General features: G+C 39.5%; 1 protein-coding gene across 2 annotated transcripts in view; it reads left to right on the forward strand.

Moving 5' to 3' along the window:
- Positions 1–2,313: 2,313 nt before the first annotated feature.
- Positions 2,314–15,475, forward strand: part of EHF (ETS homologous factor) — a 35,130-nt gene continuing 21,968 nt past the window's right edge. Inside the window, exon 1 of one of the 2 annotated variants that reach the window (XM_065683150.1) lies at positions 2,314–2,428. The gene's annotated coding sequence lies outside the window, so the exon portion shown is untranslated. The remainder of the gene's footprint in view (positions 2,429–15,475) is intronic. The other variant, XM_065683149.1, reaches the window with a different exon arrangement.

Raw genomic sequence — 15,475 nt, forward strand, 5'->3', positions numbered from 1 at the left:
TACAATGTGCTTTTTTGTCTGTCTGGAAGTATTCTGGGTCTTAGCAACCAGAGCTGTCTCTGCCCTTGGGACCTGAGACAGAAAACGTTCACAGCCACACAAACAGAAAGTGACACACCAGTCTAAGTACCACATTTGAACCAAATTTCTGCTGCTTTTGTTGTTGGCTTGTTTAGCAGTAGGAAAAGTCTGATTTCCCTAGCTATGTTGAGATCCAGTGGTCACATCCTCCTGCAGTGAAAGAATGAGATGTACTTCAGTGTGACTCTTTAATCATCCATGTTTAGCTCACCTGGATGATGTAACAGGTGGGTTCCTTGTTAAAGATATCTTTCTTGGGAAAGGAAGTGTCCTTTATTGCCTTCTCATTCTTCGCTTACTTCTTAGCTTTCAGGAGGGTAGACCTGTTCTCCTGTTCTCCTGCTCTGGACTGATTATTCATGCTGATATGAGGCTAAAATATTATTTTGATTATGGAAGCTTTAGTATAAATACTCACCAAGACATGAACTAGTATGCAAATACTTAGACTGGGTGACATGAATGCTTGGAGAAATCTTATAGATCTACTTAGGAAAATTCCAAACAATTGCCTGGCTGTTTTCAGTGATATCCTTAACCCTTGCTGTTGTAACTACAGGACAATACTGCTTTCCAAGACGGACAAGTACAGCTTGTCTTCTTTCTCAAGAACAACTTTCTTTGTTAGGTGAGAATCAAGGTGAGAAGCTGTGGAATTTGACTATAACCTGGGTGAAAATCAGTGAGATCTTCCCAAACAGCACTTGGACATGGATACTCCTTATCTATGAGAACAAAAGAAACTCAGGTTTTAATGTAATTGGTGTTAGGGTGGATACTAGGAACAAAGGTGACATTCCTTGAGTCTGAGATCCACTATTTATCTTGAAATCGGGTTCGGTATAAATAACGTGTATGAAATGTTTCCCCTACACTGACAATGGGCCTCGATTAATAATTACTAGTATTTCTGGATGTCGAAGGAACATTCATTCCCTGTGCTTGGTAAATCTAGCACAGGAATGCTTGTCAGCATCCATTGGGAGGGAGATTTATGATAAGACCTGGAACCAAAAGTGATCAAATACTGAAAAATTAACTTCACACAGACTGCTGAACAGTCACTGTATAATAATATTCAGCACTTCTTGTGTTTTATGCATATGACTTAATGAGACCCCTGAACCTTACTGTATTTTTAGCTGTGTTCATGTTAGGTGCCTTTTCTGATTAGCAAAATAATGAGAGACAGATGAGGATTCATATTTTGATTTAGACATCGTGTTTGCTACTCAGGTTCATGGTTGCTAGCTGGAGGGTAACTCACACATGGTCAGGGAAAACTTTAGATTCAAAACTCTTAGAATTGTCCTGCAAGCAGAGATCTTCTGTGACGAAACAGCCTTTCCTTGCTCTTCACCCTACTTGATGATTGAACTGACAACTGAATTAGTGAAAGGCCTCTAATGCAGTGCTTAGAGGACCAAGGGAAAATATTTTGCCTGACTTCCATGGGCTGTGGAGCAGCTGCCTTAAGTTTTAGTTTTCCCCTGCTGATCTTAACTTTCAGAATTAGAAAGGTTAGAGATAGAGAAATGTAAGACTGAGCACACATCTGCCTGGCATTTTTCTGTCTGGCTAACCTGCATGTAGCCAAGCTTTCATACTCAACCCCATGTACACATACAGGGATCATTTTTTTTCCTCATTTTGTTTTCACTTTCTCTCAGATACCCAGAGAAGGTGGAAGAGCACAAGACTCCCCCTCCTGCAGAGATGCATTTTGCAGGATGCTCAAGGTATGAAAGGGAAGAAAGAATTGAGCCCGTGATATTGGTTCACTCAGTCCACCTCCCTGCCAGCACAAGGTTATTCCATACTGTGCATCTCCTGATGTTATTTCCAGACTAATTGTAATTTAGGGCATTCCTGCTTTTCACTTCTCATTCTAATTATAATCTCCCTATCTACCTGAAATAACCTGCATTAAAAAAAAAAAGAAAGGGATGGTCTTAAAAAAACAACTACAAAGAAATCAATCCCTCATCCATTACCAGGTTTTTCTTTTGTTCTGGAGCCACGCGTGTAACCCGGTTAGACCTGTTCTCTTTGAATACTGAGGACTGAGCTGGCCTTATGCAAATGCTCCCAACCTCATCTTCGCTGTTGTCGTTCAGATCCAATCAAACGAACAGGAAGTGACCTAAGGAATTTCCCTATTGGCTGCCTGAGTGTTCAGCAAAATGTTTTAAAATTAATATCACATCCATTTATCTTCACTCCTGGGAGTCCTTAGGAGACATAACCTTGTACCTCTGTGTTTTCCCAACCTACTGGTCTGTAGACAAGTTCCCTATTGCCTCAGTTAAGGATTTCCACTCCAGAACCTGCAGCTAAATGAGGTAAGGTGTGTGGGCTTTTTTTTTTTTTTTTTTTAAATATACTTCCTTTAAATTAACACCAGTGAAAATGAAAGAAAAAAAAAGGGGGGGGGGGGGAAGAGAAGTATCTACTGGACTCATGGGCACCCTGCTGAGCCCTTCTCTTCCCTCTTTGGAACAGCAGCTAAGCTCATTTGATCAAAGGCTTTTTAACATTACAATAAAGACTTCTATTTCCCATTTTGAACTTGTATCTTACTTCTGTTAGTGTATTTCTGTTGTGTTTATGTTTGAGTGGGGCCAGATCTGCTGCCTTTACTTACCCAGGATGTCACTGAGACTGAATTGAGCCTGTGGCTTTGTCAGGATTACTTGTAGTTTACGGAGGATCCTTTCTATTATGACTTATCTAATATTATTCTGGGTCCTAAATCTGCTGCTTTTGTCCACAGAGTGGTCATCTGTTCAGTAAAGGCAAGGGGTGAGAAAGTGGATCTCCTCAATACCATTGGATGTGCTGGTGTCAGAAAAACTGGGAGACACTTTACAGTGATATGTTTCTGTCGCTTTTAGTGATAAGGATGTTGATGGTAATTGCGTCGATTGAAAATTAAAAGAAGATAATCCTAGAGTACATTTATAACTTAGATCAGTTTTATCCTCAAGGCAATTTCTTGGCAGTTCCTGTGGTGAGGGGGTTTCTCCCGATCTCAGTCCTTTCTAAGCTAAAGCACTGCACAGAACCCAGCTCAAGCACTAGGTAGGTAAATACAGTGTGAGTAGAGGCCTGCAGTGTCTTTGCCTGTTTAATTTGTTTCTCTTCCAATGGTAATTTTATTTTAATAGAACCAGAACTGGTCCCTTAAGGTATAGACGCAGCTGTTCAAAGTAATTGTAGAAGTGAATGTAAAGAAAAAGTTTCTCAAAATCCTTGTTGATTTTGTAAAATATGTGTAATGTGACTTAGTGATAGATGTTTGCGTTTCACCACATGAAACCGCATTTTAGAGAAATACTCTTGTGTATATGGTTATAAAGTTATAGAATTTTGTCAGTAATATGCTTTTAGATTGCTTCACCTAAAAATATCATATGTCACCTTTTCTTCTTGAGTACATCCAATTACCCTTTTTTCCCTATTCTTTAGACAATGAAACCAGTTCATAATGACAGAAATGAGCCTTGAGGTAAAAGTTTTATTTAGGGAATTTATTTATTTGTACTTGTGTCAAATAGGACTGTATTAAATATATCTATCTTGAACGAGTATTCCCTGTAAGTGGTGAAAACCTTGGTGTAGTAAAAAAAATGCACTTGCCTAAGTTTTGTTTTCATGGCAAATTTGCAGGTAGATATTTAAATCAGTTTTCTGATATCTGTTTTGCACTGTAGGAAATGACAGAGCCAGAAAATACAGCAGTTTTATATTTAATGCAAAGGCAGAAACCAAAGAAAACAGCCACAATTAAAACTAGAAAAACAACAGGATTAAGGTGTTTCACTGACAAATATCATAATGACTGTTTAATTTGTGGTGCTTAAAGTTTTCAAAACCAGAAGTGATTGCTGCAGTAACAGCGTAGGACTTCCCAGAATTTTTCAGAGTGTAATTTGGTGGCTTCAAGTAGAGCTTACCTTCTGCAAAACTTCCGATCTTAAAAAGCAGCCAAAAAAGTCCGCAAGTCACTGGGAAATTCACCCGAACTTTCAGTGCTCGAGCAATTAAATACCATTCCTCTAAAAATATTTTACGTCATTTTCAGTCTGATGCGGTCTAACTTCAACGTTCGGCCACCCGATTTTTTTTGTCTTTGGATATGTGCAGTTCGCCTGGGTGGCAAATTTCTGTTCCTTGTGTAGGCAGCTGGGGACAAGTCTTTCCTCAGCCTGGTCTTGGATAATCGTGGTAGTCCAAGTTCCATACTCTAGTTCCTGTCATGGAAAAACTTACATTAACTTGCACACCAGTGAAAACCCTTGGGACCTCAACCTGTTCCACTGTAAGCTTTTCCATCCTTTAATCATGTCACTGGTCTCCTCTAATTTTTCAACATGTGCTGTGAAATTTGGATGTTGGGACTGGACATAGGCTGTAGGAACAGCAGGGCCAAACACAAAGGTAATGTGGGTCAATATACGGGGAGTTCAGGGTCAGGCTTAATAAAGTGTGCCCAAAGCTTTCATTGTCCTCCAGACACCCTTCTCACCTTTGAGCGTTGGTCCTACCTGCGAAGACAAGGTTATGGTTAGTACAGTTGATGTCGTTTGCTTGTATTTGTTTTTAACTTTTTTCTAGTCCTAGTGTGATTTGTAAAACCTATAAGGATGGTAACAAAATGTGCTTTTCCCAAGTTATAGCTCTCATATCTGACCAGAATAATGCCTTGTTTGCCCTGGCACAAATTAGGTAGCCCTTCACAGCAATTTATAGCTGACGACACATATTACCCCAGTCATGGTGAGATCAGGTAATAGAATGTGGTCTATTTAAGTTGTAATGTTATGACCCTCTTGTCACCTGAAAGAATATGCTATAGTATTGCCATAGTAATTTTGTATTACTACAGATATTTTCAGGGTGTTGTGAGATTTCAGCATTGGTGGGAACAGACAATAAGACGTCAGAGAAAGACAAAATTGAATCATTTGGCTCCCACAGAACTACGTTAATTTTTTCCATTACCAATGAATTTTATTGTTAACATCAGTACTTGTTCTGTCTGGGAGGTGCAAGGTAACAAATTGCAATGGAGAAAGATCAAACTAAAAAAGAAAAATCATCCAGAGACACAGATGAAGAGAGATTAGAGAAGGAAAAGGAGGATTTCTTTAGGTGCGTCTGTGTCCAGACAGGACTGATGTGTTAACCTGTTGCCTGTCTTACAGCAGTTTGCACAAAAAAACCACCTCTGCGAGGATGAAATTCTACACCTGCTGAAGAAGAGAATATTTATGTACAATTCTCACAGAAGAGGATTAATGATTTTATTGCCTCAGTGAACTCAGAGAATTGTCCATGAGCCTTGACATCTGTCCAGAATCGGTGCTTACCTTCCCTACCTTGTTCACCCCTTCTGCACTCTTTATACACACGTCTAACTTAGTCTTAGGTACAAACCAGTCAGTCTTCTCCCAGGCAAACTTTTCACTGACTGCAGTGTAATCTGGATCTATTCTGTGGACTCTACAGTTATGTAGTCCATCTATTGCTGTTCACTTGTTTAAATTCAGTTCCCAGACAAGTGTCTGAGCTTTTTCTGCAAAGCGATGAATACCATCTCTGTGAACTGGAGTAATGACCTACTGTACAGAGAGACAGGTTGGAAAGTGGGTGCTACAGGACAGACCTGTCTGGCTTAAAAATTGGTCAGTGTGCCAAGACCAAGCTATGGAAAGAGATGAATGACCCCTTCTTATTCTGATGGTTAATATGACCACCCTTCATAGGTTTTTCTGTGGTCTTGCAGTGCTCTCTTTCTCATCCGCCTTCCTGTGGTGGTAAAATAGGTATTCTTTTTGAGGACTAGGCGTTCCTGCAGCAAGCAGCACATAAAAAGAAAAGGGTCACAAACTTAATTGTCAGTTGTCATTGCTAATGACACACGATGTTAGGATGTGGTAGAACCAAATATAAAGGCTTTGCTGTACATGAGGAAATGAACAGAAATGCTAATAATTTTTGTAGCTTGCATAGTTTGTGATGTTTAGTGAAGCAAAGTCTCTGCCCAGTCTCTCAGCTTTTGTTACTATTGAACTTTAAACCGTAAACTCATGGAGTTTTCTCTCTAATAATGTGTCCTGTGAGCACTGGTGAAGTCCAACACCATCTTCAGCAAAACGTGCTGGCTTCAGCTGCTGAGCCAGCCTAGTGCTTAAGGATGCTTCAAGATGTCTACCCAGAAATGTCTGTTTCGCTTTCTGCCTGTCCCTGCCTTCAGCACACTTTGCATCTTACGTGTATTTTGGCTCCTGGTGAACCAAGGATTTATTTCAGTAAGTTTTCAAGGAAACTTGGCAAGGGTGGAATTTGTAAGTAACACTGGTGAAAGAAAAGGTAAGCAGAAAAGGATTTGTTCACACAGCTGGCATATGGAAAAATAAGGAGGAATTTTGTTTCTGTGGAAGTCATCATGAGTCTTAGTGTGTGAGCTCCTTTGAACTCTACTGGGGATGCAGCTTGTACCAGTTCGCTCACTGAATGCCTAAAATACTTGGGACATTTGTCTTTGGTCTGTAGACAGGTGAGAATGAGTAAACATGGAGTCATGTAGCCAGTGGAGCAATCAACTGGCATTTGGCATTTTGTGTGTCTCCGTCTGAGGAAGAGCCCTCAAAGGCTCCCTTTCCAAAAGCTGACATTGCACATGGGTATTGTTACCTGTTCTTCTGCTGATCTTGTGAAATATGCTCCACAGGAAAGAGTGTGAGAATTAGTAGAAAAAACAGCTCTCTGGGGCTGGATAATCACCAGTCATAGATCAATAAGATGGGGCAATAAAAGCGAATTGCTCTGCAGTGGTGAAAAGAAAGTCATTCTTCTTGAAGGATATGAAAACAAGTAGAATAAAAGTTCCTTTTATGAAAAAAGTATTATGGAGGGAGAGGTTACGGACATAAACACTTGAGAAGTTTCGTCAGCTCAAAATAGTAGCCAGAATAGTCTCCTGAGCCCCTACAAGTCATTAAGGATTAAGAAACTATGTGTAAAAATATGCTTTATTGTCTAAATTACTAGTGCCATAATCAGAAGAATTATTCTTTTTTTTTTTTTTTAATACTGCTCTTGGTCTTCTTTCATCTAGCAGTGAGCAGGTAACCAATTTATATTGCTATATAATTAACAACCCGTTTAAAACTGCCCAAGATGCTATGGTCAGGAATCAGACTATGTCCATGAAGTAATGATTACCCCAAAACTTTCTTAATGATTTTTACTGAAACATATAATTATTATTATGCAACAGTTTAGAAGCTTGCATCTTGATGATGCACTTTCAAAGTATGCTTGGTTAACCAATTGTCTCATAGATTGGCATGACTATGGAGGGGCTTTATCAGGGAGCTGAATTCTGACACATTCAAGGGTGCTGTTCTCATCGCTTGCAGTGGGATCTAACACACTGCTCACATAAAACAGACTGGTAATATTCCCAGGCAGCTGCCATGAGAGAGGAAGATGAAAAAGCTTTAGAAAGCTGAATTAATAAGTGATTAGATGAGTGAGGTATCCTTACAGACTTATCGAAAGCAGGATGTACAAAATGAAATCATTTTTTCTTCTTTTAATGACTTATAAGTCACCCTCCCTAAGACTTTTTTTTTGATGGAACTGTAACGCTCTGTAAGAATAGGTAGAAACTTCTCTTCCTTTTTAAAAATCTCAGATGATTGCATGTTTTTGGATTATAGTCAAATTGTAGTCAAACCAGTAAAGTTTTCTTAGTCTGCCTGTAGCAACTCCTGATGCGCATACACTCACACATACGTGCTGCACTAAGCAAATGCACATGCCCATCCTTTAGCTCCTGCATGGGCTTTTTTGCTTTGCTTTTAAAAATAAGAATTCAAATATTTGCCCCAATTTCAACCAATTTTATTTGCTTATCTGAATAACTCCTCCTTAATCCTTAAATTTAATCCTTTAAAATGTAAAGCTGTATTTGGTATAGATGTGTGTTTTGTTGGTAGGTATAAATGAGTGATCAGCCTTGTCCTGCAGTGATTAAAAAAGAATTAAAAAAAAAGAAAAAAAGAAGAAAGAAATAAAAGGAAAAGAGCCCTGGTTTTGTTCTGTGTCGTGGTAGTTTTTCTTGCAGGAACATGTGCTACTATACATTGCAAAGGCTAGCAGGGCTTTGGGTCATGAAGAACAAAGGTATCAGACTATCATATGCTATGACACATCTTCAATATTAAAAATCCTATGAAGATTTAATCATTAAAGATAAAAAGAAGAAGAAAAAAACCTCCTTGGCATCTTAAAATAGCTGATACGACACTGCTAGCACTCCCTTCCTAAAACAATGTTAAAGATGGTATAATTCACATGGTAATAAATCTCCTTTTGATGAAAAAGTTGTTTGAAATAGTCCGGAAATATTTTTATTGGTTTTGTTGGTGGAACCTGTTCCAGTTACCTTGAGGACTAAGTGAGATATATAGCTGTACAGAGGAATAAAAAGAACTGAGGGGAAGCAAGCTTTTTGCCCTGTTTCTGACTCCTCTAGCCTCCATCCTAGAGACCAGTCACAAACTATCAACTTGCTGTAAGATCTGGCAGTATTGTGCCACAGATAGATAGATAATTGAAGATGATACTTTTGTCTGGTTTTCTGGTTACAGGCTTATGGTGGTGGTAAAAAGGGCTTCCTTGGCAAGGTCAGTAAGCCTAAGTAGAAGGCAAAAACTGAAAGAGATTTAAAAAATGACACAAAAATTAGAAAAAGAGAAAAAGTGAAAGAAAAGAGGAAGAGAAGGAATAGCAGCAACCAGTGAAAGAGAAGGAACAGGACTGCAGACTTCAGATCCTAGGTGGCATTTGAGATGGTCAAATCTGGTAGCCCGCAGAGGCTGCATTTCAGGATTACTGTGGTGAGGATCTGGAGAAGGTTTCCTGGTGACGACGCGCACAACGGCCATTTTAGACTGGTTTAGTTTATTGCTTCCAGTGCAGCTGCTCTGTGGTGACAGTGCAGGCTGTTTGCAGTGATATCTTAGCTTGGTATTCAATGCTTTCTGTCTTTTACAAACAATTCTGCAAAACAGGCTGAGTTGTAGTTTTGTTACTGGGACAACTTGAATATAGGTTTTTACATGTCTGTTGATTGGGACTGCGATCCTCCCTCTCTGTTGCCTAGGAACATGCTTTTCAAAACTCCTTTCTTTCATTGTGATTACAAAAAAACCCCAATCAAAACAAACCCCCAAGAAAGTATAGAAGAAAAACCAACAAACCCAAACCCCTAAACCCCCACCTTGAAATAGCCATAGTTCCATGGAACAGAAATTCTGAGTTTCAGCCAGCTCTACTTAGGAATTTCTAGCTTTTTCAGGATCATACATTGGTCAAGGACAACTTCTTTATATTTAATGCTTTGATATTATTGAATATATATTGAATGAATAGATTATTATTTTTTTTTTTGGCTAACAACATTCAGGCGCATAATAGCCATGATGCATAGAAGAATCTTGGTTTCAGTCTAAACAGGCCTCTTTCTTATAGAAAATTCTTTCCCTATTTAATACCTTTTTTATGGCCTCAAAACCTCCATGATCTTCCCAACTCATCTGCATGTTGAAATTTTTCCTGGAGATGTGATATAATGGATAGCAATGGAGCTTGAGCTTGAAGATATGGATTGGACTGACTTATCTATTCACTTGTTATATGACTATATATCACTTCAGCAAATCATTTCAGCTTTGTGTCTCAATTTTTCTAGTTGTAATAAGGCGGTAATACTAGTTCCTTCCTTCATTTCTGTGCTTTGTGTCTTTGCTGTCTCTGTGGACTCTTCTGCTTGGCGGTTGTCAGTGATTCAGGAGTTCTTCCATCACCACAGATGCTTTTATAGTAGATGAGCCCTGCAGGCTAAATTTTCAGAAGAATTTAAAAGCAGCTCAGTTCCCAGCTGAGTTCCTACTTCCCATGGACTGCACTATTTTGCTTATTTTTTATAATAGTAGATTAAGAGTTGGAGTGTGTGGAGGTTCATATGGGAAAACAAACCCTCCCAGTGCTTCAGGTTTTCTTTACCTCTCAGTAAAGATCCTTTACTTCTTACGCTTAATTTGTTGCCTTTTTCTGCTAATTCTCAAACCAGTGTTTGAGCTGATTTTTCTTTATGCATTTTGTATGACACTTTGTCTGACTTAAGTCTTGGAACAGCATGTTACCGTAACCAGGTGAGGATTCAGTTGATGGAAAAGTACAGTATTGTGCTCTCCTCCGACACCAGGCTGCTCTGTAGCAACGGTCTATTTATGAAGCAGGAGAGAGTTCACGTAAGAATCGAAAGAGTACATTTGTACAAAACCGAATGGGAAAAGCTCTATCGTCAAACCGGCCCAGGCTGTTGAGGCAGATGCCTGGCTTTGCTCTTTTGTTTATATTCCAACAAATCAAAGCTGACCTGTGTTGTTATCGGAGTAGAGCAGCAGGTGCAAAAAAATAACTCTGCTGCCAACTCAAACGAAAGGGTAAGACTAATACCCTCTGGGAGGTATTGAGAAGATAACAGAGAGCCATGCCAGCAACTGAATTAACGGCTCTATTTACGGTGGGTTTTACTTAATAACCTGCTCCTAACACTGACACATAAATACTCCATTGTATTGTTTAACGCAACCACTGGAGAAATCAATGGAAACAGGATGGGCAGCTCTTGCTGTGCCAGGTGAGAAGGAGCAATGCCACGGAAGTGTTGCTTCTCTAACCACAGGCAGGAGAGAGAGGAGGAAGCTGAACATGGCTTTTACAAAGCGGGAAGGCATTGTTTCCCACAGCTTTTTGCCTTACCTATAGCAGGTGGCTGCAGAGCAAAGAAACTCCATTCTCCCCTTTTTCTGATTGCTTTAAATGAAGGCAGGGAGCATAAAGGAGCCACAGCACATATGCCAGCTACTGTCCCAGTGCCATGCGGCTCTGGGAGGCTCAGGGCTTCCTCGAAGTCCTGGGTATGTGGGGCAAGTGAGCCTGCTGCTACACCCAGGGGTGAAGCAGACAGCTCTTGTGCAGCCAGTGGAGTGAGATGCCACAGTGGTCTTGCAACCTCCTATTCTTTACACAACAAATACAGCGTGAAGAATATATACATATATATGACTGGGCTCCAAACAAATGTTTACTAAATGCACACAAACTTGCAAGGCTGAACACTAGTCAAAGTAATGGTCTGAGAGCAGGTTTCTGAAACAGGGTCAGTGAGCTCCATTGAACTATTTTCAGTGACAGCTGCCTGCCTGGGGACACTGTCTCCCTTGGGATACTTGGTATGATCCAGAGACGAATGCAGGATGTGCAGGCATCCTGAATAGAGCTGTCATGCAGGTGGGATCGGTGAGTCCCAGCTTCATACTGGGAATCATGGCTGGCCCAGGCAGAGGAGTTAATAATCAGCCACATAAACCTTCCCCACTGGCTGTACAGAATAATCCTTCCCACCATGACCCCTGCGCTGCTTCTGTTTTCTACTTCTTGAAATATCCTTTTGCTATCACGCCAGCAAAAGGGTGTGATCAGATTGTGGTTAGTCAGGCACTGGGTTGCAATAAGTACAAACACTGTTATCTACTGGATTAGTTCTCCAGCAAGCTACCTAATTTATGATAAACCACTTTACACTCAACTTCCAGCTTTCCCATCTTAGCTAATTTGTGCTGTTCCCCTCGTGCATTTAATGAAGAAACACGATTAGTTTGTTGATTGAAGGAATCAATTCATATAGAAAATAGTAGTCCCAAGGGGAAAATTTGCATTTTGCCCAAGACACTTTCCTGGTTTAGGTCTCCGTCCCGTGTTACTTACTCAGTTTAGTTCTCACTTGGAAACCACCCCCGAAGAGGAAACCTGCAGTTTCAGGGCAGATGCCCTTTATAAAGCAAAATGTGTAAAACAGTTTACAAAAAGGAAAAGAGAAAACCCAGATCTTTTTATTTGGGAAGTAGGCAAATTAGTGGTTGTTACTGTTGAAAACCAGACTAGTCCCATAACAAAAGAGAAGTGGTGCTGGTGATTGATAGTGGTTAAAATAAACTTCATGAAATACTGGCCTCTGCAGCAGCATGTATCTGAGTGGCTGTTATGTCAGAAACACTTCAACAGCTAATAAGAGCCAAACATGAACACAAACACAACTATTATTGTTATTATTGTAATTATTGTCATTATTCACTAATAACTGAACAGTCAGGCAGGCTACATGAGCAGTATGGAAAGCAGTTCCCTCAATATGCTGTTAGCCTTTAATGTAATGCAAAGAGAAGCTGTCATGGAAGGTAGAGAGAAGTGGTTGGGGAACCAGAGCCAAGGGAAAAGGAGAAGGTGTTAGAACATGACGGTAATATTTTGTTAGCTGATGAGGCTCTTGCCTAATTATAGACATGTGGCTTGTCAAGTTATAGGGCCATCTAGAGTGCTTTTTGGCCATTTGTATATTTAGTGTATTGTAAGCAAAAGAAAGGTGTTTAGCAAAATGAGATTAGGGAGATGAGCTGGCTCCTGGTTAGAGGAAGGATGTACCAGAGAGATAGGAAGGACATGAAAGGAGGTATGGAGTTGTTCCATGAGGTGTGGTATTAAGTGATGAAAAAAGAATAAAGAGCAAAGGCAATTTTTCCCATTATAGTGTTTCCAAGACTCTGTATCCCTGAGGCTAGACTGATGAATCTATGGCAAATAACTTCTAAATATTCAGGAAAAATGGCTGACCCAAATTATCATGAACTTGCTGAGGTGGTGCACGCTGTAATGAAAGGAGTGCCATGTGCTGGTTAAAGCCATGTTTTTCAGCACCAACTCTGAAAAATAAGTCTGCCTTTTGCTATATTTTAGCAAGTACAACCACTTTTCTCAGACATTCTGAGGATATGTTAATGCAAAAATTACACCAACATAGAAATAAAAAAATAAATCCTTTTCTTGAATCGCTTTAGTCTTAGCACTGCAACTAGCAATTCCGCTAATAACATACAGATCTGTGCACAGATCTGCAAGATAGAATGAGCTTTCTGACAGTAAAATAAATGATGATATTCTCTTTTTCGTATTCACAAGCTAGTGGCATGGCAAGAGGAGGTACATCTAGCCTGTCATGTGGCAAGGAACATGGATCTGAAACACTGGATCCTTGTTAAGTGGCAGGTTCCTGTTCACTGTTTCCTCTGCTAAGGTAACATAACTATAGGTAGAATTTGCAGAAGTACCAACCTTTGGCAGTTAGGACTGTCAGACACATCTATGCCTTGGGGACTCTGCTCACAGTTGGCCTTTTGCTTGCTTCTGATTTAGAAAAACAAACAAACAAATAAACAAAACCTCTTTTAAAATTCTCCCTTTTATTTTCATTATACTAATGACTGCCTTGAAAATTGAAGTTAGTTCATATGAAGATTGTTGATTATGAAAAAAGGGGTCATAGAAAAAACAACCTATGAGACTTTGCATATCATCAAGTAATTTTTTTTTTCATTCATAAAGTGAACTTTGTTCTCTCTCAGAAAGGAAACTGAACTATGGTTTTGTCTTTAAATTACATCGTTAAAAGAGAGATAAGAACCAAACCCAAACCCTGGAGCAGAGGTATAGCTTAGATACAGATCTAGATCCTAACTTTTCAACCTAAGCTCCTCTTTAGTTAAAATATATATGCAAGATTCTGAAGCGTCCATATGAACATGTTAAAACAACTACCACATATCTCTTACAAAAGTTGCCTTGTAGTGCATCATGAAAATCAGGTATTTAGGAATAAAAGATTCCAATCAAGCTTTATTTGATTTTGTTTATCATGATCCTATCTGTAATGTAGGTAAATGTTAAATCCTCCTTTTCTATTCATCTTCCTTTTTCTGGTCTTTCAGTCTACTTTCATGTATACATTTAATATACAAGGTTCAAAGAAAACAAAAGAATAAACCCAACTCTTCCGTTCCAAAAGCCCACAACATTAAATGATCAAGGTCTGAATGTAGTCTCTGAAAGCTCACCAAAAGTCAGTTTTGCACATGCAAAGGTGGGGTTTATGCATATGAACCACAGCTGTATACGCCAAAAGTACAGAAGCATCGGAATGTGCAGTTCAGATAGGTGTATAATGGAAAAAGATTGGTCCCAGAGCCCCGACCCAGAATGCTGAATACAAAGAGCTTTGGAGTTTATTTAGAATTTTTTTTTAATAAAAATAATTCCTAGAACTTCACACTCGCAGTGTGATTCAGTGAGAACATTTTGTTACTGTGTCCCAAAGGTGCACATGATGGGCTAAAAATGAAGTACGTCGAACACTCTGTATGTTATGCAACGAATATTGAGTGTTACCATAGTGCTTCTTGCTACAAACTTTCTTCAAAGCTTTCAAGAAGTTTGGAAACTAGTATTTATGGTGTATGTTTGCAGTGACATCAATGGTGAGTCTTGAGATTATCATCAGTCAGGCCAGGCTGTGTAGGCTGTCATCTAAATGGTACATCGTGTGTCATAGCAAAGTGGCCCAAAATTGAGCTTTAAGTGGACCCCTGCTGGGAACTGGACTGCAGATGAGTTGTTTCTTTCGAAGCTTCTCTCTGCTTTTGAGGCACTAAAACAAAGGGATAGAGCCAAGGAAGTGTGGGATGGCTACATGTGGATCTACATGGCCAAAGGAGATTCTAACATACTGCAGGGAACATCATATCTGAAAGTAAGCTGTGGCAGGGATGGTATCTTATCTGGAGGTCTGGCACAGCCACCAAGGATGAACCTGAGACCTTTGCAAATTAGACAGATAGAGATCATAGGGCAATCATAGGGTCAGCCATAACTGTATGTATAGGAACACTGCTTAGAATAAGACCCTGGAGCCCTGGTAGCAATACACACTAAATGAGAATTAAAAAAAAAACCCAAACAAAACTCAGAAGACCCAAAGCACATGCTAACATGCAAACAGGCTCTCAACATTCATATATTCAGTTTGTGCCCGCCCTTACAGTCACTGAAGATGTAAAATAGGTGGTTAGAATGCAAAGCAGCTAATTGATCATATACATTACAAGTACAATGCGTTTATGTTTCTGAAGTACCCATATGTGTAAAGCGGGTCCACCTGCTTTGTTGTACATATCCCTTGCTTCTGGTGTCTTGAAAATTCAGCCCACTTGGTTGTCTTCTGATTTTTTAAAGAAAAGATTAAAATCCAGATTTTGTTCCTCTGCAGCTGCAGTTATTACACAGTATCATTTATTTTAGATTGATGTTTAAGTGCTTGACTGTAATCCAAGATGCAGTAATGATCTAAAATATTTAACATACTCTGTAGATACTTGTTCCATAAACTCCAAGCCCTGAAAAGCAGGGATTGTGTCTTCACTGT

This window comes from Lathamus discolor, chromosome 6 (genome assembly GCF_037157495.1).
Source record: "Lathamus discolor isolate bLatDis1 chromosome 6, bLatDis1.hap1, whole genome shotgun sequence".
NCBI lineage: Eukaryota > Metazoa > Chordata > Aves > Psittaciformes > Psittacidae > Lathamus > Lathamus discolor.